Genomic DNA, 14,857 nt, shown 5'->3' with positions numbered 1-14,857 from the left:
CCCTGTAGATATTGTTCCAAAGTACTGGCACTTAACATCACGTCTCATATACCTCACTGAGTGAACAAGTGGAAGAGCTCTAATCAACAGTGCTTGGAATTACAAATGTTTCAAGTTTCAGATTTTTGAAGTATTTTTAGATTATTTACATGCATGTAATGAGGTTGTTTTGGAATGGGCATATGTAAATATGAGATTCATTTATGTTTCATATATTCCTCATATCCATAATAAAGGCATAATGAAGGTGTATTAAGCATTTCTTGCACTTGTATTTTGAGTATAAGCAGTTACTTGATGTCAGCAAGAAATTTTTTCTTATGGTATCATATAGATGCTAAAAAAATTTCTGAGTTTGTATTTGAGATTGGAGATTAGGGATGTTGAAATTGTGATGCAGGGAAAAAATGGCATCAACAAAGATTGGACATCACCTCTGCCATTGTAGGCGGAAACAGCAGAAGGAGAGCCAGCCAAACTCTAGCAAAAGGGAACCTGTCTATGAGACTCATAATCCCACTCCCAACAACATACCTCCTCTGACTAGGTTCTACCTCCCAAATGGCCACCATCAACTTAGAACCAAGCATTCCAAATACATGAGTTTATGGGGGTCACTTAATTCAAACCACCACAGTTAGGCTTGTATTCTCCTTTTGGTAATGTATTTTCTTGTCTTATGACTAATATTGAGTCTTGATCACCTCATTTCTAATAAAAAATGAATGAATAAATTAATTATTCACATTGCTTTTGTTATCTCTGAGATAATGTGAAGAGCATTGTTAATAGTTCTTGGCCATTAGAAAAACTTTAAGAAATGATCATCTTATTGACAATATAATGATAGTTTGCCAACTCCCCAATTCATTATTTTAAATATTTGATTAAGAATATCTACAAACACAGAAAATTTAGATGGTTTCACAATGAATCATTGGTTTGATATTATATTCTTTATATTTCACAGATATAATGTTTTTTACTGTAATATTGGTTCTGTCTTTAGGATAGCTAGCTGTATTTAGTCACTGTGTATCATTTGTAAAATCCCACTATGTCTTAGTAAAATACATGTTGTTGCAGCAGTGATTCAGTCAAAGAAAAATATCATGGTGTCAGGCTAGGTAGATTGCTCAGCAGTTAGAGGCACTTGCTTGCAAACCCTCTGTATTAGGTTGGATTCCCAAATACCTACCTAAAACCAAACACAAAAGCGGTGCATGTATTTAGAGTAAGATTTCATTTGCAAGTATGCCAATATATACACACACATGCAAATAAATTAACAAAATTGAAAATAATCTTTGTTTATTCATTTCCATGTTGGTGGGCACTCAGCATTTTTCTATTTTATACCAAGTATCAATAATCTTTTACAAAAATTATAATAATATATTTTGTAGACATTTATTTTCATTTTTCTTGCATGCTCCTGTACTGAGAGAATTCTTAGATCATAAAGTAGGTGTACGTTTAGTATATAAAAAACTGGATAGTTTTCAAAGTGGTTGGGGCTGTACAACTATCATTCATATAAAGCCTCTATGAGATTTGATTAACTTTGCCAATCACTTAGAATTGCCTTTGTGCTTGAATTAGATTCCAGTGACTGAGGTTGTTCTACATTTTCAAACTCTTCAAGTTTACATGAGTTTCCAAAGATGGCATTGACTTACCTTTCCCTTTGGACTACTTGTTAGAAAAATGATTGTTCTTCCAGTGGCTGATAGCTGCTTTAAACTTGAATTGTTTCTTCACAGCTATAATTATCATAGAGACATTTGTGACATGTAAGCATGTAGCCCCTACTAGACATCCCATGTCTTATCAACCTAAATGGTATTTCTTTTTGAAAATGTCTCTCATCACTAGCCTTGATTCCATATTGAATACACTAATGTCAAAAAGAAATCTCTTTTAAAAAAATAAAGCAAAAAACAAAAAAAAATGTATTCAATGGTTTCTCTTCTCATAGAAAAGAATAATACCAAATTCTATAGACATGGATTGTTATACAATATTACATGTAGTTTTCTTTTACTTTCTCACCATAAAATTCTATCCTACAGAAGTGTTGGATATAAAAAGTACTATTTTTTTTTTCAAAATATGTAGCACTTATAGCACTCCTAAGCTGTTTGGGCTTCAATTGAAATGTTTATTAGTTCACTGATATTTAAAGCTATAGTCTTATATAATAGTAATACTATTAATACTTATAAATAGTAGATATTAATAAAGCCAGATAAACTTTATTAAATATTAATGTATACACTATGTGTAACATCATTTTTATATATTACTTTTTGATATATTACTTATTTATTTGAGAGAGAGAGAAAGAGGCAGAGAGAGAATGGACATGCTAGGGCCACCAGCCACTGCAAAAAAATCTCCAAATGCATGAGCTCCCTTGTGCATATGGCTTATATGGTTTCTATAGAGTCCAACTAGGATCCTTTGGCTTTGCAGGCAAACACCTTAGCTGCTAAGCCATCTCTCCAGCCCCATTTTTAATTTCTTAAAGATTAAATATATTATAAATTGCTGTGGTTCTCATATACAGATAAGAAAACTAAGCATTAAGAGAACAACTAAAGTACATCTAAAATTATTCTGCCATGAGTAGAAGATCCTGATGTGGATCTACTTAGAATGACATAGGAAGTAAGTAGCTCTTCAGGCCTGGGCTAACTGAGGATAATAATATTGTCCTCACATATTCACCTGATGTGGTAAAATGCTTGGCATATACCACATGCTCAGCAAACACTGTTTTCTAACTCTGTCAGTCTTTGGGCAAATTACTTAACTGCTCTTTGCTTTTTATATTCATCTATAAAAATGGAAATTTTATGGCTTCTTTATCTTAGTACTATTGTCATGATTATATAACATAATGAATGAGTAATATTTAAAATATTTTCTAAACATTTTGGGCCAGAATCCTTCAAAAAGAAAAACAAGTACTAAATGACCATTTCAGGATATATACTGAGGAGGAGAATATGAAGTAGAGCAAGAATTAAGTATTCTTAGATAGAAATCAGATTCATTCACATCCCATTGGAATCTCTGGAGTATAAAATATACAACAGGAGCTGGGCGTGGTTGCGCACACCTTTAATCCCAGCACTCAGGAGGCAGAAATAGGAGGATCGCTGTGGAGTTTGAGGCCACCCTGAAACTCCATAGTGAATTCCCATGAAAAACCAAAAAAATAAAAATAATAATAATAAAATAAAATAAAAATAAAACTAAAATATACAACAGACTAAATCCCACCTGAGGAAATTGGGACACATATTTTGTATATGTCTTAAACATACTAATTAGTTTTATAGTTGCTTCTAAGATTTACTTCCAAAATGTTTGTGTCTTAAAGTCCCAGAATTCTATTTTATTTCTCACTGCATTTTATAATTTTAGAAAATTTTATCTATTGAAAATATAATTAAAGGGATGGAGATATGGCTTAGTGGTTAAGCGCTTGCCTGTGAAGCCTAAGGACTCTGGTTTAAGGCTCGATTCCCCAGGATCCACATTAGCTGGATGAACAGAGGGTGCATGTGTCAGGAGTTCGTTTGCGGTGGTGGGTGGCTCTGGCACACCCATTCTCTCTCTGTCTTTATCTTCCTCTTTCTCTGTGTCTGTTGCTCTTAAATAAATAAGAAAATTAAAATAAAAGCAAAACAAAAAGTATAATTAAAGATTATCATGTATTAGAAGCTCAAATGCTGGCTACTTAAGAGAACCCCCTCTGCTGAATTAATATGGTAAATAAATAAGGCAGTATAGAGAATAGCTTTAATCCAAGTTCCTGAACATATGAAATATGTCCTTGTCCCATATATTCTTTTTCTAATATATAAAATATGAGGACAACATTTACAGAGAGCAATCACATACGAACCACATGCAGAAAGTCTCTTTCAATCATCTTGGAGTCGGTGAACATGAATTTAACTGGAATTTTTCATCTCCTCTTAAATATAAGAGACATATTATTGACATAATTTAGTCAGTTATTTAACAAATGATTGCTTATGATAAATTAAAAACTGTAGTTTAATAAAATTTCAATTAAGGTTACAGTTAAAGTACTGTTTTGTCTATGTATGTTCTCTGTAAGGATTTCCAGTGCAAATAAATCCACATCACTCAAAAAAGGGATTTAGAAGGATTGTTAGTCAGTTTTTGCATTGCATATATATATGATGTTGTTCTCTCTTATTCTTTCCTTCCTATAGAACTACCAGGATTCAAGCAAGAAATGCAAACCCAACAACTTTCATCTTAATTACTGTGCAAAAGGCCATGTACCTCTGAAAACAGTGCCAGACTAATTATCTACTCTCTTCATACCTCACAATGTAAAAATCACTGGGTTTAATACAAGGACTCTAAGCAAATCTACTTATTAATTTTTTAAATTTATATGGAGCAAACAACAGAGAGAGACCAACGAAGAGAGAGAATTGACATGCCAGGGCCTCTACCCCTGCAATTGAACTCCAGATGCTTGTGCCACCTAGTGGGCATGTGATACCTTGCATTTTCCTCACCTTTGTGTGTCTGGCTTATGTGGGAGTCAAACATGGGTCCTTTGGTTTGTCAGACAAGTGCCTTAACCACTAAGCCATCTCCCCAGTCCTCTATTTCTGACTTAGGGAAAAGATTAGGTAGCAATAAGGAAGAGAGATAATTTAGTCATGTTCCTGTAATTTATTAAGAAACATAATTACTTTTAGTTTTAATTATATCATATTTTCCAAGAAAACACTATTAACCGTGATGACTGTCAACCAAACAGAGCCCAGGATCACATGTGAGGGTGATCTAGGTTAGTTTAGGCTCTGGGTATGCCTCTAAGGATCACCTATCATTTTCTTATTTATTTATATATTTTTATATAGGTATGTATCATGTGGGAGACAGAGAGAGAAAGAGAGAGATGCAACAGGAACTCTTGCTGCTGAAAACAAATTCCACATGCACATGAACACCAGATGCATGCACTACTTCACATATCTGGCTTTACATGGGTACTTGGGTCAGCAGGCTTTGCAAGTGAGTGCCTGTAACCACTGTGCTATCTCCCCAGGCATGGTTTAGCTAATCTGCTTAAGTTAAGTTAGGTGGGAACTGGTGGTAGCACCATTCTCTGGACTAAGATCCCTGACTATAAAGGAGAGAGCTGGCTGAGTGCCAGTGATCACCATTTACTGCTTCGTCATTTTAGAATAAATGTGGCCAACTGCCTCAACTTCCTAGAGCCATGCCTCTCACACATGATGGATTGTAACCTGGAATTGTAAGCCAAAATAAACTCTTCCTCTCTTAGACTGGTTTTTCATCAGGTATTTTGTCCCAGCAACAAAAAGGTAATATAGAAAATATCCATAGGTAGTAATTATACAAACAATACCAGCCTAACACTTTTTATTTATCATTGTTAATAAAAGGTCAAACTATTTTTAAGGAGGTTTTGACAGAAAAAATGGCATGTTTTTGTTTGTACTAAGAATGATGTTACCACATATATTTTAGTTGTGGCTTATTAATGACTTATCAAAGGAACTGCCAATGAGAAATAATTTGAAATCTTTTACTCAATGTTCTAAAAATAGACAAAGAAACACCTAAAAGATCAAAAAAAAATTACCACATAGTCTTGAAGTAAGTTGTTTTACCTAAACATTATCATATTTTAAAATTCATTAATCATTTTGAAAGAACTAAAAAAATGAAATCATTTCCTCATTCCAGAAACAATTTTCTATAGCCAAGTTTGAAATACTTTGCTAATATTAGCAATGCATTGGTGAAGCATTTCATGCTTTGTCTAATGAATCATAATATAAAGTGATTGTTTTTTGTCACATTGATGTAAATTTATGAGGTTTTTTTTTAGTCCATTTGCTACTAACTCAACATACAATATAATATAATGTCCTTTAGGCTTTGAATGTTGAAAAGAAACAGTATGCAAAGATGTGCGCTTCCAGACAGTGTTTTGTCACTGACTCACTGCCTTACTCTCATCCATTTGTCCCCATTTATTTAGCATCTGTTTCTATCAAATAGCAGTGAGTATATTGCTAGAAAAATACATAGCTAATGATCTTTGTAAAATAACATCCAACAAATTTCCTAATGTCTTGACATACTGTTAAACAGTTGAAAGTTTAGAGAAAAAAACATTTCTCAATCAATGTTTAAGTGAATTATTTTTAATTTAGCTACTTCCTAGTGCTTCAGTACTTCAGTGCAATCAATCCTGTCTGTGCATTGTTGACTTTCTCAAGTAATCAACTAAGATGTGTATCAATCATGCAATTAGGAAAGCTTATGGGCAAAAACAACCCTTTGCTGGTTCTAATTACTTTAAAAGGTTAATACTTTAGAATAGTTTCTGGATTACTGAATAATTCTATCATTTTACAAAACCCCATTTCTAATTATTGAATGTGCATTTCAATAGACAAAATCAACATTTGAGGGGCCAGGGAGATGGTTCAATGGTTAAAGGTATATGCTTACACAGCCAGCAAACACAAATTTGATTCCTCAACACCAACATAAAGTGAGTCTGTGGTATCAATAAATTCATAACAATGAGAGGTTGAGCCAGGAGAATCATACGTGTGAGGGCCAGCTAGACTGGCAACTGTATGCAGGAGCCAGAGATCTTGTATTAATGAAGGTGGAGCACAGACACTGTGAAGTCCTCAGGCTTCTACACATGCCCCATGACGTGAACAGACTTTTACATATATGTACCAATAAAATACAGACACACAAAAGTACATAAAATAAATTAAAACCATCCTTTGAAAAGCTTTACTATATTGTCTATTTTGTCATGTTAATTATTGTCTTGGCTGTCCAGAAGATTTTGAGTGTGATTAACTCCTATTTGTCTATTTTTGCTTTTATTTTCAATGTTTTGGGGCCTGGTAGAAACTATATCTACCCATTCCAATGTCCTAATACATTTCTCCTATGTTCTCCCGTAGCCATGAATTTAAATCTTTGAACCACTCTGAAATATTTTTAAACACTTATTTTATCCTTCTGCAAATAGATACTTCATTTTTTTCAGAGTCGTTTACTGGAAAAAAAATCTGCCTTTTTCATATTAATGTACTTTTATTGAAAATAAGTTGGTCATACATCTGTATGATTTTACTCTTAGAATCCTCAGTGTGTTCCACTGTGTGTGTGTGTGTGTGTGTGTGTGTGTGTGTGTGTGTTTGAGGTAGGGTCTTGCTCTAGCCCAGGCTGACCTAGAATTAACTACGTAGTGTCAGACTGTCCTCCAACATCTACCTTTTCTCCCAAGTGCTGGGAATAAAGGTGTAAAATGAAATTATTATGTTGATTTGATTATCACCACTTTATAGTGTATTTTAAGGTCAAACAGTATAGCACTTTAGACTTTGTTAATTATTTGCCAATTAGAAGTTGCTTCTGTTTTCATAAGAACTTTGCATTTTCTTTGCTAATTATGTGACAAAGCTTGCTGGTATTTTTCTGTGTCCGTAAACTGACTTGCTTCGCATGGATGTTTAACAATGTTGGTCCTTCCAAATCAAGAACATCAGATACCTTTAAGTTATTGAGCCTACTTTATTTCTTTCATCATTGCTTTTTTAGATTTTGTTGAACAGATTTTTAATCAGATTGGTTATTCACAGTATATTATTTATTCATGTATTTCTTCATAGCTGGGGTGAGAGTGCTTTCTTGATTGCTATTTCAGATGGAAATTAGCTATTAGTGTACGACAATATAACCGCCATTTAATTTTTTGTATCTTATTTTTAAATTAAATTATTTTTATTAGTGATGGTCATACTTAGTATGGAAACAACATGTACTGTATTGTATTTTTACTTATTATTTTTAGACACTTATGCAGAGAGCACACATGCAAAAGAGGGAGAGAGAGAGAGAAAGAGAGAGAGAATGGGCATGCCAATGCCTCCAGCAACTGCAAATGAACTCCAGACCTAGGTACCACCTTGTGCATCTGTCTTAGGTTGGTTCTGGGAAATAGAACATGGGTAGTTTGGCTTTTCAGGAAAGCTCCTTAACCATTAAGCAATCTCTCCAGCCTGTAACTATTTTTTTTAAAATATATTTTTTAAAATTTTTATTTATTTATTTGAGAGTGACAGACACAGAGAGAAAGACAGATAGAGGGAGAGAGAGAGAATGGGCACACCAGGGCTTCCAGCCTCTGCAAACGAACTCCAGACGCGTGTGCCCCCTTGTGCATCTGGCTAACGTGGGACCTGGGGAACCGAGCCTCGAACCGGGGTCCTTAGGCTTCACAGGCAAGTGCTTAACCGCTAAGCCATCTCTCCAGCCCTATTTTTTTTTTTTTAATTCTGGTTTTGTATTCTGAAACTCTTCTGAACTTGTTTCTTAGTTCTAGTATTTCTTTAATGGGCATTAGAGCAGTTTTTTCTCTTTCCTAATCTAGATACCCCTTATTTCTTTCATATAACTGGCCATTTGGTTTGTTTTACTACAGTGTAGAAAAGTAATAACAATTGTAACCCTTGTTGAACAATAAAAAGTTTTAGCAAAATAGAGAAATCCAAAAGATATTCATCAAACTTTCAGTTGACCTATGTTTTTCTTCATGCATGGACTGACATGTGTGATGGGTCACATCTGGAACTGGTCTAATGATCATTGCCCTCTTTGCAGTAATGATTCATTTACAAGTTTATTCATTTTTAAGCCTTTATCCAACCTGCCCACCCATTGCAGAGCTATACATCACATATTCAATTACCAAAGTCAAAGATCTCTGAGTATCAAAATATTTGGATTATTAGATCAGCCTTGTGATCTATTATGGTAAAATGTTCTGTTAAATTACACGGTTAATCATAACTGTCAGCTTGAGTGGACTTGGACTCTCCTTGGAGACATACTTCTGAGTTCTCTGAGAAGGTGTTTCCAGAGAGGTTTAAATGAAAAAGGAAGACCTACTCTGATTATGAGTGGCACTATCCCATAGTCAGGGGTCCTAGAAAAAAAAAAAAAAAAAACATAATGAAAAAAGCAAAAGGCAAGCTTATCACCAGCTTTCATTTCTCTCTGCTTCTCAACTGTGGACACAATATGGCCAGCTACCTCATACTCCTGTCATCATACCTCCATGCCATAGTGGACTGCACCCTAATAACAGGAGCCACAGTAAACTCTCCCTAAAGTCGTTTCTTGTCAGATAGCTGGGTACAGAAAGAGCTAATATATTAGTGGTTAGATTCCTCCTTTTAGCCACCAGCAAATAAGTTCCCAGCAAATAAGTTTACTTTAGGGAGCCATTCAGCATAGCTTGGAATCCTATAGAGGACATACGAAATAAACAGGTTGATAATACAATAATACAGCCTAATATACACATATCAAACAAAAAATAACAGGACCTGTGAAATTAGGGTGACTAGAACAGAACAAATCATTTTCTATAATAAACTATGAAAATGCTTCCTGTTATAAACTACGGTCAAAAGAAAATTGCATTGAAAGAAAAAAAAACATTTTTTTTTCACTGTGACATTGTCCTGGACATTTTAATATTACATCTATTTTTTACATTGTATCTCTTTTTTAAAAAATAGCTTTTTATTAGCAGCTTCCATAAGTATAGACCATAAACCATGATAATCTCATCCCCATTCTCCCTCACTCAAATCCTCCTTTCATTGAATCCCCTCCCTCTTCCAGTTAGTATCTCTTTTATTTTGAGGTCACCATCTTTTCTTTCTATTATGAAGGTCTTGTGTAGGTAGTATCAGGCACTGTGGAGTCAGGAATATAAAAGCTATTTTGTGTCTGGAAGAGAGCATTGTGCACAGTCCTACCCTTCCTTTCACTCTTAGATTCTGCAACGGACCCTGAGCCTTGGGGGCTGTGAAAGAGATGTCTCAGTCTTGAACACTCCTCTGTCACTTCTCAGCACTATAGTGACTCATTTATCCAAGACTTTTTAATCGAGAAAAATAAAGACAAATTTAGTCATCTAATATATACAGTTAAATGTAAATCTTATTGGATAACAATTTGGGGCTGAAAGGATACCAAAATAATCAGCAATTTCCCCAGTGACTAAAAATCTAGATTTAAGATTATAGTGTCCCATTAGGTAAACATAGAACATTAGAGAGGGTGTGGGGCAACTGCATGCTGAAATCCATTGAGTAACAGAGCGACTGACTAGACTATCAAGGCCTAAGACACCATAATATACATGGGAAAAATAATCAGGGTGATAAATCTAGGTGAAAGAGATGTATTTAATTACTCTAAGCAACATCATAATATAGACTAATGCATCTGGGCATGGTGGCACATGCCTTTAATCCCAGCACTCAGAAGGCACAGGTAGGAGGATCACCATGAGTTTGAGGCCACCCTGCAAAAAAAAAGTGACTTATACCCAAGATTGTATTTGTTAATATAGGAATGTAGGAGGTAAGGACAGATATGTCGTGAGATATAATGTGAAAAGAAAGGTAAGAATGTGAAGTATGAAATCTAACTAATGAGGGAAATTCAAGCCCTGCATGAATTTAGAAAATATACATCGCAATGTGATTTGAGAAAGTGTGGGTGTCAAAGATGAATGGAGTCTTCATTCCCAAAACATGCATCTTCAGGTGCTGTGCCTAACTTGAGTATTACAGATCCAAACAGGCAGAATGGCTCAACTGCTGCTCTATTGTGGGAAGCAGAAAACAACGTGTTTGGATTAAGGAATCATTGCCAGCTCCAGACATCAGGGACTCCTGCCAACCAAGGGAAGGTTGACTAATGGAAACAAGATGGAATGAAATGTTAATCCATGGGAATCTTTTTTTAAATTTGTAATTCTTAAATGATCATGAGAAGATTTTGTTTAAAAGAATAGAATAGGACTGTATATACAAGGACTTCTGTACCCTTTCAAGACATTGTTAATCAAATAATTTAGTTTTCTTGCATTTGTGAACATTTTGTTGTTTGAGGCAAGGTAACACTCTGTATGAAATTCAGGCTTACTTTGCATTAATTATACCCTTACCATTGGTGTTGGTCTTCCCCCCTCAGTTATTCCGATTTAGAACCTTCCTCTTAGTTATGTGAAGAGATTTGTGTCCTAGGTGATCCTAGACCCACTTGAGTTGTCAATCATTATTAACCATCACAACAGTGATGCACATCAGCAAAATTTTACATAAGCTTCATGAACAAATGAATGTAACAAATTAAACTGTTCACTAAATGTATAGTACTCTTTTTCCCTATATACGTTCTTTGTGTTTTATGAAGTTTAGTGACAAGACCTGAAGAACTAGAAAGATGTTAGAGCCAGTTATGCTTTAACATGGTTTTAATTTTGAGAATTCATATAAGGTTATGTTATGATTATGTTATGATTGTAAGTAGTAATGAAAATTTAATAAACACCTGATCTTTGTAGTTAAGAATACACAAACCTGGGCTTATGCAGTTAAGGTGCTTACCTGCAAAGCAAAAGGTTCCAGGTTTAATTACCCAGGACCCATGTAAGGCAGATGCTCAAGATGGCACGTGTGTCTGGAGTTTGTTTGCAGTGGCTGGAGACCCTGGCACACCAATTTCTCTATCTCTCCTTCAAATAAATAAATACATAATGAAATATAAAAAAAGTAAAGAAAGAATATACAACCCTGTTAGTTATTTTTTAGTTTTCACATTTTTGAAATATGTGTAATTATTCTGCAGTATAAGAAGAATCAAATGAAGCTTTAAATTTTAAGTTACACCTAAAACTTATTGAATATTATGATTATGCTATGATCCTTTAAATTTCAAAACAACTATATGAGACAGAAAAAAAAAATTTCAGTGATTATATAAGCTCAAAAATTTGTGAGTTGAGAGAGATAAGGGTTAAAATACAGAAAGTTTGCCCATGCTGATTCCTTCTTAGCATCTTGAAAGTCAAGTTGCTATAACTCCTATGGTATTATAATGTATTGTCTATGATGAGAACAATAACTAAATCCCTGCCAGAGACAGTTTGCATCAATCGTTACCTGACCTTTAACATTTAAAGTAATGACTAAGCTGGGCATGGTGGCACATGCCTTTAATCCTAGCATTTGGGAGGCCATGGTACAAGAATCCCTGAGAGTTTGAGGCTTGTCTGGGACTACATATTGAATCCCAGGTCAGCTGGGCTAGAGTGAGACTCTATCTTGAAAAATCCAAAAAGAAAATAGTTATGACTCAGTTTAATTATGCTTCTGATTTAAAAATAAGCACTCATATTGTCCCTTTATTGCATTTTTTGCTTTTTAATACTATTAATTTCATTTTACTTGATTTTAAAAATTTGAGTGATGATTTTTAAAATATTTCCAAACTATTTTTTTTTTGTTGTTGTTGTTGTTTTGGAGAACTTGGAGGGCTATTTTTTGATTTAGTCAAATTTCTGACAGAAAAACAGACCTCAAATATAGTCAAAGCATTTCAATATTTGTATATTATTGACAGCTATATTTTAATACTTGGGTTATATTACACTTTAAAAAAAGGATCTTGTTAGCTAGGCATGGTGGCAGTCACCTGTCATCCCAGCATTAGGAAGGCAGAAATAGGGTTATCACAAGTTAGAAGCAAGACAAGTCTACATCGTCAGGCAAAGCCAGACTTGTATACTTAGAAAACTGACACATAAGTACAAAAAGAAAAGCAAACAAAGAAATAAATGTTTGTTAATTTTATATTTTGAATAAATGAATGTCTATATATCATGCTTTTGTTATGGTAACTTACTTCTGTATATTCTGTCGGAATCTTTGTGTACACATAGAATATTTTATATTTTATTTATTTATTTGAGTGAGAGAAATAAAGAAGCAGATATATAGATAGAGAGAGAGAGATACAGAAGGGGAGAGGGAGGAAGAGAATGAGCACGCCTGGGCTCCTAGCCATTGCAAACAATCTCTTGACGCATGCACTACCTTGTGTATCTGGCTTTACATGGGCATTGGGAAACAGAACCTGGATCCTTTGGCTTTGCTGGCAAGCACGTTAACCACTAAGCCATCTCTCCAGCCCAAGATTTATTATTTTTATACACAGTGTTTTTTATACAAAATTTTGTTTGTTTGTTTGTTTGTTTTTCAAGGTAGGGTCTCACTCTCGCCCAGGCTTACCTGGAAGTTGCTCTGTATTCTCCGGTGTCCTCAAACTCATGGCAATCCTCCCACCACTGCCTCCCCAGTGCTAGAATTAAAGGCATGCACCACCATGCCCAGCTATACAAACTTTTCAGTTAACATATTCCAAATGAAATTACTATTTCCATATTGTTTGCAAATAGGCATCTGGCTTTTCTTCCTAAATTCCAATACAAAGCCAAGAATATGATTTATCTGACTACCTTCCACACTGTGTGAAATACAAACTAATTTAATTTAAAAATGTATGTACAGGGCTGGAGAGATGGCTTAGTGGTTAAGCGCTTGCCTGTGAAGCCTAAGAACCCTGGTTCGAGGCTCGGTTCCCCAGGACCCACATTAGCCAGATGCACAAGAGGGCGCACGCATCTGGAGTTTGTTTGCAGTGACTGGAGGCCCTGGCGTGGCCATTCTCTCAGTCTCTCTCTATCTGCCTCTTTCTCTGTCTGTTGCTCTCATATAAATAAATAAAAATAAACAAAAAAATTTTTTTTAAAGTATGTACATTTTTATTTTTCTCCATCATACATAAAATGAACACCTATAATTTTTTAATTTCCCATGTAGAACATTTTTATATATTTGATTTTACCACTTTGATCTTTCTTTGTTCCACTGAGATTGAGTTTCTAACTTTTGTCTTGGTGGCTGTTTTTCATTAGTGCCTACAAATATATACATATATATATATATTTGGAGGTATGGTCTTTCTCTATCCAAGGCTGACCTGGAATTTACTATGTAGTCTCAGGTTGGCCTTGAGCTCCCAACAATCCTCCTACCTCTGCCTGTGGAATGCTAGGATTAAAGACATGTGCCTCCACACCTAGTTGCAAATGCTTAAAATATTTTTATTTTACCTGTAATAAACTTCTATGGTTGTCAAGTACATGTTATAGGAGGACATATTTTATATGATGTTAGTATATAAAATATTAAATCCATCATATAATTATTTGTAAAATAATGGGAATCATTTCATAAGATTTGTTTATTTAACCTAATCTTATTACTTTAAATGAAGTATCTAAAACTAATAACACTTAGGAAACAGTTGAGAATTTTTTCATTTTTCCGACTATATATACTTATAAGAATGCATCACTTTCAAATAAATAAAAATAAAATATTTTTTTAAAAAGGGGAGGCTGGAGAGATGGCTTAGGAGTTAAGACATTTGTTGGCAAAGACAAGGGACCTTGGTTCAATTCCCCAGGACCCACATAAGCCAGATGCACAAGTGGAGCATGCATTTGGAGTTTGTTTGCAGTGGCTAGAGGCCCTGATGCTCCCATTATCCTCTCTCTCTCTCTGTCTCTCTCTCTCTCTCATCTTTCTCTCTTAAGTAAATAAAAAAATAAAAGATTAAAAATAAAAGAATGAATCAATTATTAAGGGAGATGGAATAAGTGGTTATAGCTCTGAAATTTACTGAAGTGTCATTTGTCTTCATAATTAGTTATTTGGTCAGTCCTTATAAAGGACATCATCCTTCCTCATTAATACATACTCATGCAAAGTCTTTAAAATGAATCTTGGTCTTCATATAAAAATTTGATTGAATATGAGGGAAATAAAGTACTTTTACATAAATTCTATCATTGTTCTCTGGGTAGATG

This window comes from Jaculus jaculus, chromosome 2 (genome assembly GCF_020740685.1).
Source record: "Jaculus jaculus isolate mJacJac1 chromosome 2, mJacJac1.mat.Y.cur, whole genome shotgun sequence".
In the NCBI taxonomy this organism is placed as follows: domain Eukaryota; kingdom Metazoa; phylum Chordata; class Mammalia; order Rodentia; family Dipodidae; genus Jaculus; species Jaculus jaculus.
The sequence above is the reverse complement of the archived record's forward strand: the minus strand, read 5'-3'. Positions refer to the sequence as shown.